The sequence below is a fragment of the Ambystoma mexicanum genome, chromosome 7p (assembly GCF_040938575.1).
Source record: "Ambystoma mexicanum isolate Mex_15411 chromosome 7p, UKY_AmexF1_1, whole genome shotgun sequence".
NCBI classification, from domain to species: domain Eukaryota; kingdom Metazoa; phylum Chordata; class Amphibia; order Caudata; family Ambystomatidae; genus Ambystoma; species Ambystoma mexicanum.
The window spans coordinates 321,125,185-321,145,468 of record NC_090939.1 but is presented as its reverse complement, the minus strand read 5'-3'; positions in this window follow the sequence as shown (position 1 = coordinate 321,145,468).

Sequence of the window (20,284 nt, the reverse complement as noted above, 5' to 3'; positions counted from 1 at the left end):
GGAATGGTGAGTAATAATTTCCAGCAACCGGCAATGGGGAATTACCGGGACTGCCAGGGCTGTAATGCCCCGGTAAGTCCTCATTGCCGCGTGCCAGTAAATTCATGACTCCGGCAGCAGCCATGCTGGTATTTACTGGCACGTCTACTGCCAACCTCGTAATGACACTCTCTGCCTTGTTCATTGACTGTCTAAGTTTAGAAGGAGACATGTTGCTTTTTATTTTATTGCGTTGCAATTTTATAAATTAACCCTGGCTCTTCCTGCCTGTCCAAATTCAGTGTGTGGGATTTGTTTTCTACCACATCTGTATTATTCTATATAAAAATATACGTGATTCTTTTTTAAAGACAGTATGAACATTTCATGAAAGACAAGAGTAAACATCACCACAGAATACAATTAATCAAGTATTAAAGCACATCTTCAGTCATCATACATAAACCATATGAGCAAAAATTGTTCTGTGCTGTGGTTGTGGACAAATTGATTCCTATAAGCTGTATTATTGCCTAACCTTTAAAATCGGAGTATAGGGGGGAAAACTATATTCTTCAGTGTGTAAGAAGTATGCAGAAAAATGACAAGCCAAAAGAATGGTAAAACCTCAGGGCCAGACAGTATTCCTGGTATATCTATAAAGATGAAATGAGGACTTGGAGCCTGGTAGTTTGCAGAATTTTCAATGCTCATTCGGAAATGGGTATTGTGCCTCCCTCCTAGCAAGATGCTATCATTGTCCCAATTTTTAGAAAGGGATGGAGCGACTCACCCACTAATTATCGTCTGATCTAACTCCTAGAAATCGCGTGCTAGCATTTTTGCAAAAGCTGTTAATCCCACCTCCAGTCTTGGCTGATGAAAATTAAATTAATAGCTACCTTCAGGAGGGCTTCTGAAAACAACAGAGCACAGTCGATCAAAGCTTTCGCCTGTATTTGTAAATTCAGAAATATACTGCGTTGTTTAAGATGAAGCTTTATGCTTGAAAAGTGTCTCAAGGGATATCCTCTGGCAAATCAGGAGGAAAAAGGGAGTCCCGCCTAAACTGTTGTCTGCAATACAACTTCTGTACTCCAAGAATAGGGCAATTGTGTGCTTTGGTATGGCGGTGGAGTTATAAGACCCATTTGAAGGTTCAAGGGGGCCAGAAAAGGATGTGTCCTTGCCCCCTTCTACTCAACATGTATATTGAGGAAATTATTGAGACACTGCCCTATAGTGCTCTAGACTGCCCTACAATGGGTCACAACATCTACCCAGCATTATTTTATGCAGATGATGCTGTAATCCTGTACACTTCCCAGTCCGGTCTGGAAGTAAACTTGAAATTATTCCTCAATAAATTTGAGGATTTGGAGTTACAGTTAAACATTGACAAAACAAAGACAATGATCTTTAAAGTCCAATTTGCTTAACCAAGTATATTGAATATTTCTGTTGACAATTGTAAACCAGAGAAGACAGTGTTTTATGAATTTCTAGGCATCCGTTTTCATGAAAATGGTGGATGGATCTCGCAGTTAGATAAAGCTTGTATTAACCGTGGAAAATTTTCCAGGGCACAAAATAATTTTTTAGGAGACATGGTAGTGGGGCAATTTCACCCGCCATTGAACTTTATAGCAGGAAGGCTGTCCCGGCCTGTACTTTTGTGCTGATATTTGGTGGTATGGGTCTTTAAAAACATTTAAAAGAATTGAAATTAGCTTTTAAAGGAATATACTTTTATTACCATTGAGTACACATCTGCTCTATTATATCTAGAATTGAATATAAGACTAATTGATGAGCTACTTCCTTTAACCCCTGTATACTACTGTGAATTCTCATATATGTGCTAATTCCCTTCACCTTAGAGACCCCCAGCAAATTTGCTCGATTTTGAGGACTTGATTTTTTATCTGGAAAGAGTTTGAGCCTTTTTCCCTGTCTTTCATGTATTTTGAGGTGTGTTTTACTCTTGTGTTCTTTGAATATGGAGTTTTAGATAACTCCAAAGGCATCAACGTTTCATGTGTGTTACACAGCACCTTCAGTGCAGTAACACAGGAATGTCTTTTAGACTTCTCAAAGGTTTAAATACCTTCTCTGGGATGAACTACTGTTTCCCAGAGAATGTAAAGTGAAATTGACTTTACTAGTCCTTCCAAATTCCTAGACCCAGCGCACACACTATCTTACAATACAGTGCTGGAGGGGTTACATAATATCCCGTGTCTAAATACTCATGTAGCAGTCAAACGCTACCCTTTCCTATTGAAATGGCTGGTGGCAGTGGTTTTACAACGAACTAGCATGATTTTTCCTGACCGCGAACACCGGTAGCTGAAAATTGCAGGAGCCATGTTTTTCAAGATGGCGCCTTAAGCCCCTTTGTTTAAATGGGTCCCGGTCTTCTTTTTTCACTGTTTCTTTTTGGAAAGGTCCTTTTAGAGTTTGTCTCTGCGCGCCAAACCAGGTTTGGTCCCTTTGTTCGTATGCCTTTGGCGGGCTTCAGGACTGAAGAACCCCTCTGGCGTCTGAGTGTCTGGGGTGGGCAGAAAGTGAGGGAGGTGCCTGAAACTCCCTGTGCTTAGTCTTCTAGGAGACCCAAATGCACTCTGGCGTGATTGGCTGGCTGACTGTCCGGCAAGGACAGCCACCCTGCTGGGTGAGTGACAGCTAGGCTGGAATAAAAGGGAGAAAACTGTTTAAAAGACGAGTCTCTTGGACTGGAAAGCAGAGTCGACCACTGGAACTAAAGAACTGAAGACGAGCTGGAAGAGGACGGCTGCTGCAACTCCTGGACCGTTGGTTTGCTCGGTGAAGCCCTGCTGCAGGCCCGAATTGCCAAGCTCATCTCGACAGAGAAGCCCTTCAAGGACAACTTCTTCCTTTGAGTTGGTGGGACCAATCAACTCGTAAGCCACCTGGATACCATTCTCTGAGCTGGTTAGGTTTAACCATGGAGAGGGACACCAGCTTGTGTGCTTGAACTACAGCTACTGGAACTGAAGTGACTCCATTTTGTCAGCGTTTTCTGACACTCCCGTGCAGTGCAGCAGTCCCCTGACGTCCTCCCTCTTGTCCCCATGACTGATTCTCAGGAACAGTGAGATCTGCAGGAACTGCCAGGAACCAACGTCTTCAGCTGCATCTTGTTCTTCATATAAAGGTACTGTGGCAACACGATTGAGAGAACCTACCTCTCGCAGTGAAAGTTTGTGGAACTTTCCGAACTTGCTGGCCTAATCAGCTTGTGACCCAACATATGATTCTTTTTTGTACAAACTACTTCTGAGAACTTTTGCAAAGACTTTACTATTTACTCCAAGAACTGCTCTTTCCTATCCAAGACACTAGTCCATTGACTTTGGCCTAGGCCTATTGAACTGAATCGAGTCCTCTAGTGAACAGAAACTATTTGCACTGCCTACGAAAGTATTTGTGTGTCACACCACTTCCTAGACCACGGACACACCTCCCCACTCGCCCCTCCTTGTCTACCCATTCCCGCACTCCCAGACACTCGTGCATCATGCCCCCCACTCACGTCGCACACATCAGGGCACGGCATGGCATGTTTGGGGGAGCGGGTGTTTATCGCCCTTCACGGCGGTGGCAGATCAACTGGAAGCTCCGTCACTTCAGGAACTCACATCCTTTGCGGAGACCGGCGCTTCCCGGCGCTTCACGGATCACGTGACTTTGGTTGCCTAGCAGCATTGCAACGCTTTTGGTTCACATCACACGTGACTATACGTGCGTCCCTTCCGAGGATAAAAGGAGTCATTGAACCGAAGGCGTTGCTTCACAGCTGTTTAGTTTTGGATCACGTGACGCTCTCTCTTCGTTCAAGGACCTGCTCTGATTCTGACCTCGGCTTGCTCCACGGATTCCTCTTGCTTAACCCTTCAAGTACTTTTTGGATTTGCCTGTTACCGACTCACGCTTGCTCCACGGATTCCTCTTGCTTAACCCTTCAAGTACTTTTTGGATTTGCCTGTTACCGACTCACGCCTGCTCCACGGACTCCTCTTGCTTAACCCTTCAAGTACTTTTTGGATTTGCCTGTTACCGACTCACGCCTGCTCCACGGATTCCTCTTGCCTAACCCTTCAAGTACTTTTGGATTTACCTGTTACCTACCCACGATTGCTCTTGCTTTAGCACTTCATTGGCTAGGACCTCGGTCCTACAAATAGGTGGCTGCCTGTTCTACCCTACAGCACGTTTCCAGCCTAAGCTAGGAGACCCACGCCTTGACCCAAGTACTCACAGGTATTCTGGGAATTTTGGGGTTTATGTACATGGAGGTATTCGGGCCCTGTTTCTTTGCTTAACCACTGTATCTTGCTTTGCAGCGCTCAAGGGGTTCTTCCGGCTGTTCCTGCGTCCTGGTTTTCCGGACTTCCACCTGTGGCCTTAATATTCACACTGACCATATAACTAAATCGGTCAGGGTGTTTCTTGGGGACAGAGGGGTTGTCCATACTCTACACGACCAACGAACTTCGTAACAGACTGTGAAGCCTATTTTTTTTGGTTGTCCAGAGTATGAATCCCTCCGCCGGGGATCCAGTGACCGCCTTGTTACAAGCAGTAGCGGCTCTTAGGACTGACATGACAGCAATACACCACCGTCTGGAATGCCCTACAAAGCACACGTTTTCCGTTACCCACGGATGCGGAATTCGGTGACACAGTCCCCTCAGACCAACCAGCCCCAGCCATGGCCCCTGCACCCACTCCTATACTGCTTCCTACGCCTGTTCCCCTTGCTGCCCCCGAACGTTATCAGGGGGATCCTCGGAAGTATCGCACTTTCATTAATCAATGTAGGTTACATTTTTTGTGCAGACCCCTAGCGTTCCCCGACTCTTGTACTAAGGCTGCGTTTCTTCTATCCCATTTGTCCGGGGTAGCGGCCACCTGGGCCAACCCGATGTTAGAGAATGACCATCCTGCTCTCTATGACTTCGATCTTCTTGTATCAGAAATGGCCAAAGTCTTTGATACACGACATAAAGCCCATTCTAGAGATCTCGAACTCCTGGATCTAACACAAGGTAAACAAACTTTGATAGAATATATCACTAAGTACAACCAACTCGCTGCTGAGACCTCCTGGCCTGAGGAGAAAAAAGCAATCATATTCTATCGTGGTCTATGCAACTCCATGAAAGATGTCCTCTCAGTAGTTCCTGCCCTTCCCTCAGGGTTCTCAGATTTGGTGGATCTTGCTTTACAAGTAGACGCAAGGAGATCCGAGAGAAGGGCCGAAACATCCTTCTCTATTCACTCTGGACCTTCCGTATCCACCACCCCTGTTGAACCCATGCAAATAGGAGGTATCCGTAGCCCGATAACCCCATTAGAACGAGAACGCCAGAGAAACGACAATGCCTGTTTCTATTGTGGGTTAAATGGACACTTTGTAAGGGAATGCCCCCGACGTCCCAAGAATAAAACACCGGGTTTTCCGAAGGCTCGCCCATGATACAGGGGGCACCGGCGAGCCTGTCTTCGACCCCCTCCGAACCTGCCTTTGGCCCTATTAGACCGATAGTGGTCCATGCTCTGTTAAAACCCGCTGGAGAGATCAAACACACAGTCCATATTGTGATCGATTCCGGGGCCACTGGTTGTTTCATTGATATTTCCCTGGCCCGTCGCCTCAATCTGCCCTTGGTTAGGAAAGAACATCCGGAACCAGTACATGCTGTAGACGGTACTTCACTATCTTCCGGTCGATTAGGTTCCAAACTGCTCCTATGGAAGTGGTGATTCAAAACATCCATAGAGAAACCCTGGCATTTGATTTGATTAATACACCACTGTTCGGCATCATACTGGGAATACCATGGTTACGACAACATAACCCATTGATCAACTGGGGCAACGGACAGGTCACGTTTGAGTCGGATGTGTGTCAACATTTCTGTCTCATCGACACTGATTCCTTGTCCACTCCTGCCACGATTCTTGGTGCCATGGCTGCCACCCATGTCAACGATAATGTTTCGGACTCGGTGCCTTCACACACTGTGGGGGCTGTCACAGCCAACATCCCTGCGGCCTATCACGATTTCCACATGGTGTTCGATAAGGCCACTGCTGAGGGTCTCCCCCATCATAGACCGTACGATTGTCCGATTGACCTGGTCCCAGATGCTCCTATACCCAGGGGTAGGGTTTATTCATTGTCACGGTCAGAGGAGCAAGCCCTTAAGGATTACATACAAAAAGCTCTGGAGTTGGGTCATATACGTCCTTCTTGTTCTCCAGCTGCTAGTCCGATTTTCTTTGTGCCGAAAAAGGAGGGCGATCTCCGTCCATGTGTGGACTACAGACGGTTAAATGCCATTACCATTAAAAACAGGTACCCTCTTCCGCTCATATCCACGCTACTAGACAGGTTGACTAAAGCATCTGTTTTTACCAAGCTGGACCTCAGGGGGGCATACAATCTGATTCGTATGCGGCTTGGGGATGAGTGGAAGACGGCGTTTTGCTCCCGACAGGGGTTATATGAATACACTGTAATGCCCTTCGGGCTTTGTAATGCCCCTGCCACGTTCCAACGTTTTGTCAACGAAGTGTTCTCAGACATCCTGGACACGTTTGTGGTGGTATATCTGGACGATATTCTGATCTATTTGTCCTCCCTGGAGGAACATGTCGGGCATGTTAGGGAAGTGCTCTCTCGCCTTAAGGCCAACGCCTTGTTTGCCAAACCTGAAAAATGTATATTTCATTCCAAGGAAGTGGAGTTTCTGGGTTTTCGCATATCCCCTGGAGGCCTGTCCATTAATTTATCTAAGGTCCATGCCGTCACTGAATGGCCGACTCCTGTTACTCTGAAACAACTTCAATCTTTTCTTGGCTTCGCAAATTTCTATCGGCGATTCATCGCCGGCTTCTCTTCTATTGTTGCTCCACTGACCGCCCTGACCAGCCCCCTTGTCCCGTTCACTTGGACCTCCGCTCATCAGAAGGCTTTTGAGGAACTCAAGGCCAGGTTCGTGTCCGCCCCTGTTTTGCAGCATCCTGATCCAGATCTCCCCTACATTCTGGAGGCAGATGCCTCCTCGTTTGCTCTAGGCGCAGTATTGTCTCAACCATGCCCAACCACGGGTTGTCTACATCCAGTGGCCTATCACTCACAAAAGTTTTCGGTGGCTGAATCACACTATACAGTAACCGAAAAAGAATTATTGGCCATCAAGGATGCTTTACAAACGTGGCGTCATCATCTCATGGGTGCTAAACATCAGACAGTGGTGTATACAGACCACAAAAACCTACAGGACCTGGCCTCATTAAAATGTGCTAACAGCAGACAGGTGCGTTGGCATTTATTTTTTGCCGCGTTTGATTTTGTGGTCAAACACAGACCAGGTCGCATTCATGGCAAAGCTGATGCCTTGTCCCGTTCTCCCGGAGGGGAGTCCTTGTCTGTGTACCCCGACACACTGCTAGGAAAGGGCCATGTCATCTGTACTTGTACTCCATCCCCCACCATGCTTATTGACATCAGGCGTTGGGTTTCCCAGAATCCTCAGGCACTCAACGAATGGGACATTGCTCTTCACGAAGGGTTGCCTTTTATCCACGACAAACTGTTCCTTCCCACGTGTGACGTCCGCAACCAGGCGTTAGCATGGTCACACGATGCTGCTGTAAACGGCCATCCCGGGCAACAGCGTACCCTGGACCTGTTGCAACGCTGGTGCTGGTGGCCTTCCATGAGAAAAGATGTCGAACATTATGTGAACACTTGTTCCATATGTGCCCAATGCAAAACACGCAAAGGACGGCCTTTAGGGCTGCTCTTACCTCTTCCCGTACCTCCCAGACCTTGGCACACCGTCTCGATGGATCTCATCACTGACCTACCCCGCAAACAGGGCTACGACACCATATGGGTTATTGTCGATTCATACACCAAAATGGCCCGCTTTATCCCCTGTACTGGTATACCCTCTGCTCCGACTCTAGCTCGCTTATTTTTCAGATCTGTCTTCTGCCTCTTTGGTTTACCACAGGTCATCATATCAGACCGTGGGTCTCAATTCACGTCCTGTTTCTGGCGCGCTCTCACCGGACTCCTGGGGATCGATGCTCGCTTCTCTTCGGCTTATCACCCCGAGAGTGACGGGCAGACCGAGCGGGTAAACCAGGCTCTGGAGCAGTACTTGCGGTGTTTGTCCCTCCAGTACCAGGACTCATGGGCCAATCTGCTATATATTGCTGAATTTGCGTATAATAACTCCCGTCATTCGACCACAGGTTTCTCCCCCTTTTATGCTTTATACGGGCAGCACCCACGTGCCCTTCCACTTCCTGATTTCCCCTCTACTACTCCCGCTGCTAATGCCTGTGTTCGTGATCTGGCCGGTGTCCATGCCCAGACCTTGGTCCATCTCCGTGAGGCCCAGACAGTTATGAAGACTAAAGCGGACCGCAAACGGGCCGCAGCCCCGGAGTATCGGGTGGGCGATCGGGTGTGGCTTTCGACCAGGCATTTGCGGATCCCTGGCTGTCGCAAGTTGTTGCCTCGTTTTGTGGGCCCTTATAGGATCTCCAGGGTTTTGAATCCCGTGGCCCTCAAGCTTTCGGGTCCCCTTTCTTGGAGGATTCACCCGGTCTTCCATACTTCTCTCCTGAAACCTTACCTGGCTCCTACCCGTGTCCTGGTCCCGCCCGCTCCTGTCTCGGTGGATTCACAGGATGTTTATGAGGTCAGTGCCATCCTTGGGTCCCGTGTCCATCGGGGTCGGCTTCAATACCTGGTGGATTGGCTGGGCTATGGTCCCGAGGATCGCTCTTGGGTTCCCGCCCGGGATGTCCATGCCCTGATTTTGGTTTCCCGCTTTCATAGGGACAATCCTGCTAGCCCACGGGGTCGTGGGCCTTTGAGGGGGGATTCTGTCACACCACTTCCTAGACCACGGACCCACCTCCCCACTCGCCCCTCCTTGTCTACCCATTCCCGCACTCCCCGACACTCGTGCATCATGCCCCCCACTCACGTCGCACACATCAGGGCACGGCATGGCATGTTTGGGGGAGCGGGTGTTTATTGCCCTTCACGGCGGTGGCAGATCAACTGGAAGCTCCGTCACTTCAGGAACTCACATCCTTTGCGGAGACCGGCGCTTCCCGGCGCTTCACGGATCACGTGACTTTGGTTGCCTAGCAGCATTGCAATGCTTTCGGTTCACATCACACGTGACTATACGTGCGTCCCTTCCGAGGATAAAAGGAGTCAGTGAACCGAAGGCGTTGCTTCACAGCTGTTTAGTTTTGGATCACGTGACGCTCTCTCTTCGTTCAAGGACCTGCTCTGATTCTGACCTCGGCTTGCTCCACGGATTCCTCTTGCTTAACCCTTCAAGTTCTTTTTGGATTTGCCTGTTACCGACTCACGCTTGCTCCACGGATTCCTCTTGCTTAACCCTTCAAGTACTTTTTGGATTTGCCTGTTACCGACTCACGCCTGCTCCACGGACTCCTCTTGCTTAACCCTTCAAGTACTTTTTGGATTTGCCTGTTACCGACTCACGCCTGCTCCACGGATTCCTCTTGCCTAACCCTTCAAGTACTTTTGGATTTACCTGTTACCTACCCACGATTGCTCTTGCTTTAGCACTTCATTGGCTAGGACCTCGATCCTACAAATAGGTGGTTGCCTGTTCTACCCTACAGCACGTTTCCAGCCTAAGCTAGGAGACCCACGCCTTGACCCAAGTACTCACAGGTATTCTGGTAATTTTGGGGTTTATGTACATGGAGGTAATCGGGCCCTGTTTCTTTGCGTAACCACTGTATCTTGCTTTGCAGCGCTCAAGGGGTTCTTCCGGCTGTTCCTGCGTCCTGGTTTTCCGGACTTCCACCTGTGGCCTTAATATTCACACTGACCATATAACTAAATCGGTCAGGGTGTTTCTTGGGGACAGAGGGGTTGTCCATACTCTACACGACCAACGAACTTCGTAACATTGTGATCTATTTCTATTAACTTGTGCCTTTTACTCCCATTGAAAGCAACTGAAATGCCATTTTGCTCCTATTTCAGGGGAGCCTAATTTACTCAGAAAGAATTATTGGTTCAGTACTGAAGTGTGTTTGAGTATAATATTAAGTTGCCTCCTTCTAGTGAAGGTTTTCTAAATGATTGTGTAATAAATTAATAAGTGTTTTACCAAGACACCTTGAGAGTAAGTGTCTACTTGAACCACTGTGATTGTAAAACCTCTGTGTAACATCCTTGTACTGCTCACATTCCCTCTTGAGATACGCCTGGCTGCTGAGCTCTCTACCAAAATCTGTGTAATACAGACGTATACCAAAGGTTGGCTTTGCTTACAGCTGTAGTCCTAATTGTATGTGGTGGTCCCAGAGGGTACTGCATGCAATTCTGCCTAACATACTGGCTTAGATTAGGGCAGACAGAGTTTGGGTAGGTACAGCGATGCACTGAAGAACCTTATGAGCCTGAATTGCAGGAAGCTGATTCTGTGGGTTTCCCATGTTAAGAAAAAATTAATTGAATTAAATATGGCTGAGCTTTGGGAAGCCCCCGACAATATTGAAAAAAATGCATTAATGAAGATTAACCCTTTAAATGCCAGCGACGAACCGGCTCGTCGGTAAAAACCGCTCCAGGTTGCCACCGACGAGCCGGCTCGTCGGTGGCACTTAAGGGGTTAATGAGGGGGGAAATGCTGGCGGGTTTGGGCGGTGAATACCGCGATTTAAAAAAAAACCCATTGGCACTGGGGGGGAACCTCAATGGCACTTAAGAGGTTACATCCACTGCATTACTAAGGAGTAAGGAATTGATGATACAAGCTTAAAGTAAACTTTCCCTGGGCTCAGCTTGCCTGAGGGGAAAAATCGACTCCTGGATTTGAACATTATCTGGATTACATCTATCCACCCTTTAAGAGTTCTTTGTATATTAGATTTAGATTTGGCATGCTTAAATTAGCATTTTTAAGCAAATCATGGTACCATGGGAGCATGGGGACGTGGCCCCTCTGTGGATTGGGGATGGAATATATTATTCTTTTTTTGTTTGTTTATCTGCCCAAAGGGATTTAAGGTGCTGCTATTTAAGACCTTTGCTCAAAGCTGCCAGAATACGGCGGACTGAAGCCCTAGCATTTTGTAGAAACTCTTTTGAGCAATATACTGTACTCTCCGTAGCCCGCTATATTCATAGGTCCTGTCTCCTCACAAAAAAACTAACAAAGGGATAAGGGAGAATTTCAAACAGAACTGATGTGTCATAGCAATGTGGTGTTAAATTATTGAAGATTAAAAATTTTAGAGGCCGATTCATGGAATTAATGTGCGCTGAAATTTCTGGCGCAAGCGTGCGAAAGCGTGCGAATCGCAGTGCAAGTGCGAAAATCGCAGCGAAACCCGTGCACAGCGATTCATGGAAGTCCGTGCGCGTGTAAATCCCTGGATGTGTGCTAAAATTCTGCGTGGCGCACGCTGGTGCACACGTCTCCAAACAGCGTGCGCTAAGCGCACAGCGAAAGCGCACATAGCGCAGCGCACACAACAAAAGTAGGTGGAACAGGGGGCATAACACGTGGAATGAGGAACAACATGTGAAAATGTGGGCGTCACGGGGGAAGTACAGGAGGCAAATGCGCGGAAAGCCCACACGCGGGTCTACAACACGTATTCATGGAATCGAACGGGGCTAATGCCTGCGCCAAAAAAGACGCGCTAATTCGGAAACACGTACGCCAGCAGGAAGCAGGAGGACGTGGACCCGCGCAGCATAAAAGTGCACGCAAACAACAAACAAGCTCAGATGCCAAGATGAATATACCATTCCTAGCAGCAGTGGTCGTGGGATACCGCAGGAGGAGGAGGATAGTCAGGCCCAGAATTTTTACACCCAGAACCAGCCTTTTTGGGAGGCCTGATGACCAGGTCTATGGGAGGTACAGGTTTCCACCTCACATAATACTCGACCTGGTGAGTGAGTGGGAGGATGACCTCACATCACCCACCCTGTGCTCTCAAGCTACTGCACTTCTTGGCCACTGGATCATTTCAGCGGACAAGTGCTATAGTGGGGGGGTGTTACAGGCCACGCAGTCACGCTGCCTACACCAGGTGTTGGCCATCATGACTGCACGCCCATCAGTCCGCAGGCACATATACCTGCCCAGAACACCTGCAGAAAGGCAGGCTGCCGTCCAGGATTTCTATGGGGTAGCACAATTCCCCAAAGTGCTAGGTGCCATTGATTGCACCCATGTGGCTCTACGTCCCCCCCAGGGAATCTGAGCACATCTATAGAAACCGCAAGCACTGGCATTCCATCAACGTGCAGGTAGTATGTGATGCCAAGGGAATCATCACCTCAGTATATGCTAACTATCCAGGGTCCACCCACGACAGTTTCATTTACAGAATATCAACCGTAAACTGGGAGCTAGAAGCTGGGCGGAATGGCTATACATGGCTGCTTGGTGAGTATAAATGCCACTGCACATGCATGCATGTCAGATACTGAGTAATGTCACAACCCCACTAATGATACCCATCATCACCTCCCCAGGGGACAGTGCCTACCCTCTTAGCACCCACATGATGACGCCAATTCGGAACCCCACCACGCCACACGAGGTAAGATACAACACAGCCCATATTGCAACCCGGGGCATAGTGGAGCGCACATTCGGAGTGCTTAAGTCACGCTTTCGCTCCCTTGACCGCTCTGGTGGGCAGCTGTTATAAGCTCTCCCAGTAGTGTGCAGGATCATAGTGGCAGCATGTGTCCTGCACAACGTTGCAACACGCCGAGGCCTGCCGGTGGACATGGTGGTGCCCCCACATCCCCAACCATATGCACGCCCGCTGCGCATGGGAGGGAAAAGGGCACGTGGTGAGGTAGCCCATACGCAGCTGGTGGCTAATTACTTCACATAAAATCACACCCCTGTGGAGTGCACACAGCCCTGGCACATACCAGCTGACAATCAATGATGATGACATAAGGGACACTCAACTGTCACAAGCATACCAGCCTGAGATTGGTCACCTGGAAGTGTTACATTGTGTGCATCCCTACCTACCCAAACACCACCAATGATGTGTCATCAAAAGACATACATCTATGCTGCTAAATTCATTACCCCCTTGCTAAATACAACATGAGAACAGCGCCATGTCACCCAACCTCTCCCCAGCCCCAACACATCATGGCATGTCATGCAATGTGAAAGCAAAAAAGCAATGCACAAGACCTGACACAAGTGTCACAAAGTACACTATCCCTAATGGAAACTGCCCACACACAATATGCTCCCAGTAATGTATAACTAACAGCACACATTACCAAATACTTACCACCAACACAATGCTGCAACACACCATGGAAAAATGCAAAAACATGACAGTACTAAGTTCAAGTAGTGGCAGTCTTACAACCTGAATACGCCAGCACATCGACCCCTTACAACTGTAGAGTGTTGCTGCCACGCAAATGTCTCAGTGTACTGCATACAACATGAACTGCATCTGCAAAGTAGACGGCCTTGTAAAGACATGAGGAAGGAACCTGCAGATTAGGAGGAAGACATGGATGCACAAGCACATATCAATACACCATGCAGTGTACAATACAACAACAATATCCACTAAGGATGTCTACACAGTATTGACTACAGACTGCCCACACAGCTCATGGGAGCCCAACGTCACTGTGTAATTCACTATCACTTGGTCACACCCTTTGCAAGCCCATGGAAACGGGAAGCAGGAGGGGTGTGTGTCTCACGAACCCAAGCATCTAACCCAAACTTAGGACAAGCCTGCATGTGCCCAGACGGAATACAGTGGATGCCCACGGGAGCCACACAAGGCAACACACTGTAAAAAAATAAAGAAAAAAAATCAGAAATGGCCATGTGGGTTCCAAGGGGGGTGGGAGAGGCCACCCAGGAGGTTTGAGGACAGGGTGCACACCAACACCCACCTGCGTGAAAGTTGCGGAAAAAAAAATACCTCCTTGGGCTCATGGCCTGCACGGCTATGCCATTGTGGGAGAACTGCTGTCGCTCTGCTCATCCTCTGCTGCTGCATCAGGAGGCGGTGGCACTACGGGCGGCAGCCCACGCAAAGCCCTGGTATGGTCCTCCATAGCAGCAAGCATGCGGGTCTGGAAGGTCTGATTCTGGAGGATTAAAGTGCGGAGATCCCCATGCAGCACATCACGGGTTGCCCGCATTTCTGCACGCATGGCTTCGCGTGATGCCCGGATCTCCTCACGTGTTGCATGCAGCTCAGCTGAGAGCGAACATGTTAGCTGCTCGAGCTACTGTTCTGCCCTTAAATTACTGGAAGCCTCAAGTGCAACCAGAGTCTGCCTGAGGTTATGTAGTTCTACCCTGAGGGCTTCCCCGTGGCCCTGGGACTCTATTGATATGGATTCGCACAGAGTCTCCAGTGCCGCCCGTCTGTCCCTGTTGGACACCAACATGTCTTCCCTGTGTGATTGGCAAATGGAGTCTGTTGCCTGCTGTTGTTGCTCCATCTGCCTTTCAGGGGGATAATGGAAGTGGCCACCCTCTCCATTGCCTGAGCTCTCATTTCTACTGATGCTGCCTGTTGTGTTTCCATACTGTACATGGAGTTTTCCCATACAGTATTGCCTGGTGGGGCACGGCCACCGCGTCGACGGGCACCACACCTGTTTGGGGCAAGGCGATCTGCACCTTGCTGTGCTGGCACTGCCTGAGGCTGCAGGACTGCATTCCCCCTCTGATCTGCTGGCCCAGGAAAAGGATCAGATGCTGTGGAGTGTGACCCTGCATCCATAACCGCCAAAGGCGGACCTACCAACACTGACATCCCCATAGAGGGTTCTACCCCTGGTCCAGGTGGGTTGGACAGAACAGAATCCCTGCCAGAAACACTTACCTGCGACTGCACATAAGTCTCATCATCTGACTCAGCACCTGAATAGAGGTCTGGGGAGGAGCACCCGGAGGCACCCCTGGACAGTATTGTCTGCAGTAACATTGGGTTTTCACCCACCACCACACCACGCCCCCGACTGGTGCCCGGTCGTGCCTGAGATGCCTCCTGGGTCTGCACCATCTCCTCAACCTAAACAGCACCAAGTGCATCATCACCTGCAAAAACATGAAAGACAACAAATGGAAACAGGCATGAGCACCATAGCACACACATAGGCCGTGACAAGCCAGAGATCCAGTACATGAATTACACATGTCCCACATGACTATTACCCTGCCATGCATGCACTGTCAAAGAGTTGGAAGTGGAGTCAAAAAGGCAGACACTGGGGAGAGCAAGATGGATATGCAACACATTTGCAGCATGTTGGGTAGCACTGGCATCACACATCAGGCTGTGAGTGGCATGTCCAATACACATACATGACACATGCCACCACACAGATGTAATGTAGCATAGCCACGGTAAATTACAAAACTACAGCAATATGTCAGTGAATGAGTTCTGTCACACATCCATGTCACATCGACATGATGCGAAGATTGATGCTGAATAGTGTTGCAAAATATGCATGTGCTACACACTGAAACACATCCAGTGTCCAATAACACAGTCATTGTGGGCTGATCAATGGTTGCCACATGCAAACAGGCCCTAATAAAACATTTCTGCAGTCCAATACTCCATCGGCCTGAATGGTGTAATCATTAACATAACCAGGTAAAAGTAGTGGCCCAGTGTGGGCTGTATACAATGACAGAAGCATATCACATATGTTGCAATAGGGCAGAATAATGCGTAGTAAAAATGGGAGAGTGGAAACAATCAGCCTGAATGAACACTTACAAAATCTGAACAATGTAGTTGCAAGATGACAGTTCAAGGTAAAGTGCACTAATGTGGGCGTAATTGGCAACTGTGGGCAGAAGGGATACAGTCATACTCAAATCCAAGGCACGTGAATGTATGGGAGGAAGCAAATGGGTGACCCATAACACTCAGGAGTACACACCCTCACCTGGCACTCAATCAGAACCCGTCACCCAAACAACATACACATGGATTACACACACACACGCATGGGCACTCACCGGACAATGCGTCGTAATCAGGTAGTTCTCCCACACCTTGGATCTGTTCCTCTGTGACGAAGGTCCCAGCAACAGACTCATGTTCAGTGAGTTTGTTGTCCTCTTGTGGAGACCCACCGCCAGTCACCAGAGTAGTGGCATGATTTGAGGCCAGCTTGTTCTTTGCTCTGCGTTTCAGGTCATTCCACCGCTTGTAGCAATCATCAGCTGTGCGCCTCACAAGTCCAAGGGCACTTATGCGGTCAGCGATGGTCTTCCAGTGTGCCCTACGTTGACCAGGTGTGGTCTTGCACCCTGTAGTCACCAACATTTCGCGGCTATGTACCGACACATAGCTCACAAGTGCATCAAGTTCGGGGTCATTAAAGCTAGGCTTCCTTGACGTGTCGGACTGTGTAGCCGTGTCTGGGGTCTCAGCCTGTAGTGCCAGAGCACCCTTCTTCCTCTTCTTCAAAGGTGGAGCTGAGCCTGAGTGGCTTGCGCCGCTCTGGTCAGTAGGGGCAGAAGCACAGGTGGACTGGGTACTGGAAGTGTGCGAAGGCACAATGACCATAGGTCTTGGTGCATGCATTGGCTGAAGTGTGATGTTGGCAGGGGCACCGTCAGTTTGATGGACCAGGACCGACACTGTCCTGGCTGGGAGACTCAGAGCTGGGGTGGATAGAGCTGCAGCTGCCCCTGCAGCCTCCCCACCCTGCCTACTTGGGGCAGCAGATGACATCGCTGCCCCAGATCCACGTGGCCTGGTGACACCAACTTGCACCGACACATGTGGCTTAGACTTGCTGAACTGGAGGTCAGCCTGGGAGTCATCCTGTGCCGGCTCAGGTGCCACAATGGGCTGGTCCAACAAGGGCTGGGCTGGGATGGTGTCAGCCACGTTTCCCTCAACCGGGGGGGGGCATGGGTGTCCCTGATTGTCCTCCACACATGGGGGTTTAGGGGCACCCTGCAAATCCTGGCCATGTCCCCTATCGCGCCCACCATGCCCACCTTTTGGAGGTCGGCCACATCCCTTACCGCTAGGTCGCCTCCCAACCATGGCACTGATGTTGTTGTGCGTATGGGAGTTGCAGTAAACAATTGTACTGGGCAATTGGGGGTGAAAGAGGTAGGGTACTAGATGGAATTCGTACCCTAGTGCTCTAGCAAGGCTGTCTGTGACCCCTGGGGGAAGATGACGGGTTACGCAACGCACTGGCACTCCAAAACCAAACAATAACGTGCACGCAACCCCTCGTAGACCACGTGCGTGGAAAAATGAACCCGCACTACCCTGTGGCACCCAGAAACACAAAAATATTCGTACTTGTGTTACACGCAGCCTACAATGACCTCTGAAGGGGTACGCGACACACGGGGCAAGCACAGTTGGTAAATGCATGCGCGACTCACCGTCTGCCTGGAAAAATAATGTGAAAAAAATGCGCGTGTGCTCGTAGGCAACACCCCCGCCAAAAGAAGAACTGTACGCTGTCTGAGGAGACAGGACAAAAGAAGAAGTGAACGCTGTTTGAGAAAACAGGCCCAAAAAAAATAAAGAACGCTGTCAGAGGTAACAGGGAGTACGTACTTGAAACGCTGTGAAGTAATCGCGCGTGAACCGACAAGAAGTACAGAATTCACCCACTCGCTCTCCAGGAAAAGCACGTACAAGGGAATGGGGTCCTACACGTACCTTTTAAAGTGGCCCACTCGTACAGCGTCACTTACGCGTGTACGCGCTAAGGCCCTTTCCTCCAATTACACGAGCTGACACTCGGACGTGCAGTTTTTGGACGTGTACGATGAAAATGCACCCGTGTTGATGGAAACGCCCACGCGTGTCACGTCACTTATGCGCGTAGGCCCTTTCCTCGGATTACACGCATCCACACGCGGACGTGCAGTTTTTCCACGTGCGCTGAACCACTATGCCCACGTCACGAGGGAAACACCCACGCGAGTCACGTCACAGAAGCGCTTACATGCTAAGGGCCTTTGGTCCAATTAAACCGCGTACGTGTGCTGACCGCTTATGCACGAAGGGCCTTTCCTCGAATTACACGCTGACGTGCAAGATTTTCACGTGCCAAATCACTCCGTATCAAGCTGGCCACGCAACAACACACGGAAGACCACACTCCTGCCCAGAAGGCCGAATTACTGCCCCCAGAGCCCCGAGCACGTTCCCACCTGCCATCTGCCGCTGCCTGACTGCCTGCTGCCCACGTGCCCTGCTATTTGTTGCCTGCACGTCAGCCAGGGGTGCAGTTGCTGTGACCACCCCTGCTGGAACCGAAGACTCCCAACTGGGATACCATCGCTCTGCAGCCCAACCCCAGGACCCAGTTGCCCACCCACTCCTGCCTCTGGGGTTGCCATGTCAGGCACAACACCATCTGGCACCACTGGCAACCCCCAGCCAGAGAGGCAGAGGGCCACCAGCTTCAGTGCCAGGGAAGTTGGTGTCCTGGTGGAGCAAGTCCTGGGGCAGTATGATGCCCTCTTTGGAAGTTTGCGCGCCGACAATGAAGGACGGACCAGGATCTGGATGGACATCGTGACTGCCATCAACGCGGAGGGGGTGGCAGTCCGCGACCTACACCATGTCAAGAAGCGCTGGGAGGACCCTCAACAAGGCCCGGCGCCTCTTGAAGGCAGCCGATGCCAAGGGGAGCCGGGGCCACCTGTCCAACCACCAGATGAGGGTCCTGGAACACATATGCCCAGCGCTCCACGTCCAGGTCCTTGAGAGGCAGACCCGTCTGGAGTTGAGCGGTAAGTGTACATACATACTGATTGGATGCTGTGCGTGTGGTGGTGTGCCAGTAGTGTGCAGGTTGCACATGTGTTTTCGTAGGGCCATGTAGGGATGTGTATGAACAGGGGCGTGAGGCTGCCACATGTGAGTCCTCTTAGGTGTGAGACACATCAATGGTGTATGTGTTGTTAAGCATGCTGTGCAAATGCAGGTGTGGTAGCACACATGTTTGAATTTCTGTGTATGTACGTTGGCATGGTTGTGGTGTCACACATGGATGTGGTTCCTGCTGCATGTATCTGCACTGTGTACATGTGCATGTGTGTGTATTTGAAAAGTGTGCAACTGTGATGCAACATGGATGCACGTGACACTGATATGTAGAAGGCTGAATGCCAGATGTGACATGTATGGCGATCGCATCACTTCGACAGTTGGAGGAGATGTTGACATGCATGTAAGTGTGGTGGCGTGTGTGCATGTCTAGTGCACTCCCTGTGTTTCATGTGATGTCAGGTTCACCTTCGGCTGTTCATGCTGTTGTATGTGTATGGATGTTGCTGCCTGGTGCAATATTGCTGTGGAAATGCTCATGTGTGTGAGTTGAAATGACATGTGTGTCGTGGAGTGTGATGCCATTTCTGAAGTTTGACACTGCCACTCATGTGCAACTGTCATGTGTGTATCAGTCCATTGTACAGTGCCCTGATGTCTGTGTTTTATCTCTCCCTGTCTGCAGCGTCAACTGATGAAGAGAGCGGAGAGGGTGCTGTGGAGCACAGCAGCAGGGATCGCACCACCAGCCGGAGACACAAGGCCCGGCTCCCCTCCCAGATTGTCATCTCGTGGGGGAGTTAGGAGTCTGGTGCCGTGTCCCAGGCTGCAGCTGCCGAGGGTAGGTCCAAGAGGCAGAGGTCGGAGGTGGACTCCTCGGCAGCAGAAGGGGCAGCTGAGACCCCACAGGGTCCAACAGAGGAAGATGGCACGGAGTCATCCAGGTTGGTGGGGGGTTAGGTGGAGGAGGAGGCTGCAGAAGGGACACACACGGGGTCTGGAGGTAGGGATTCCACTGGTGCTAGTGGTGCAGTGCACGGGCAGGGACAGGAGGCAGCACAGGCCGCCGCAGAGGTGCCTGTGTGTAATCCTGTCCCTGAACCTGTCACTGCATCATCTGGCACCAGCAGGGATGCCTACGTCCAGACCCATTTTCAGGGAGGGGATGAGTGCGCGACAACTGGCCTTCCTCTCCCTGCGGACGTGGCTATCCGGACCGTGTTGAGCCTGTCCTGAGTGGGATAGCGTTGCGTCAACAGGGCATGCAAGGTGACCTGCAGTCTTTTCGTGGAGAGACTGCACGTCGTCTCGCATGCCTCTTTGACCACGTTGACCTACTGGGACGGGTCACCGGTGCTTGATTCCTCCATGTGCTGGACCTTCTTGTGACCCCCTCCTC